Source organism: Merops nubicus, unplaced genomic scaffold, assembly GCF_000691845.1.
Source record: "Merops nubicus isolate BGI_N331 unplaced genomic scaffold, ASM69184v1 scaffold38065, whole genome shotgun sequence".
NCBI classification, from domain to species: Eukaryota; Metazoa; Chordata; class Aves; order Coraciiformes; family Meropidae; genus Merops; species Merops nubicus.
Window position 1 is genome coordinate 1355 of NW_008612292.1, and position 582 is coordinate 1936.

Genomic DNA, 582 nt, shown 5'->3' on the forward strand with positions numbered 1-582 from the left:
CAGGAGCTCCAGTACCCGCCTTGGCACAGCCCTCAGACCCAGAGAGCTCCAGGGAAAGCAGATGATGGACTTGGGCTGCTGGTTAAAGGTTGGGCTCGGTGATCTTAAAGGTCTTTTCCAGCCTAAATGATTCCACAATTCTGTGGGCACCCCATCCTGCTGCTGTCAGAGAGCCCCTGGGAGCAGCACCCAGCAGGTTCTTCACCAGCTCGGCGGTGATGGGACCTCTCCAGGCGTGGTCCCTGCTGGTGGGATGGGCTGTGGGGGCTTCTGGGCTGCAGCCAGGGACGTTTTCTTTGATCTGGGCAGAAGTGGCTGCAGCTCTGCTCCTGGCACACTGCCTGCTGCTCCTCCTGGTGCTTATTCCAGCTCTGCGAGGGAGCGATGGGCTGAGGCGAAGGACAAAGTCACCTCTGGACTTGTTCCAGTGCCCTCAGGAAGCGGAGAGGATGGAGCAGCTGCCGTGGAGAAGCGTCATCCATCAACTGCCCACTGCCCTGTCCTCCATCTCCAGGCGATGTGAGGTGCCAGCTCAGCCTCTCTCCTGGCTCCTCCAGCCCTTTTCCTGCCAGGTCAAGGTTG

At 60.1% G+C, this 582-nt stretch overlaps 1 protein-coding gene across 1 annotated transcript in view; it reads right to left on the bottom strand.

Moving 5' to 3' along the window:
* Nucleotides 1-582, bottom strand: part of LOC103774118 (lamin-A-like) — a gene marked incomplete at both ends in the record, with an annotated part of 2587 nt that overhangs the window by 584 nt on the left and 1421 nt on the right.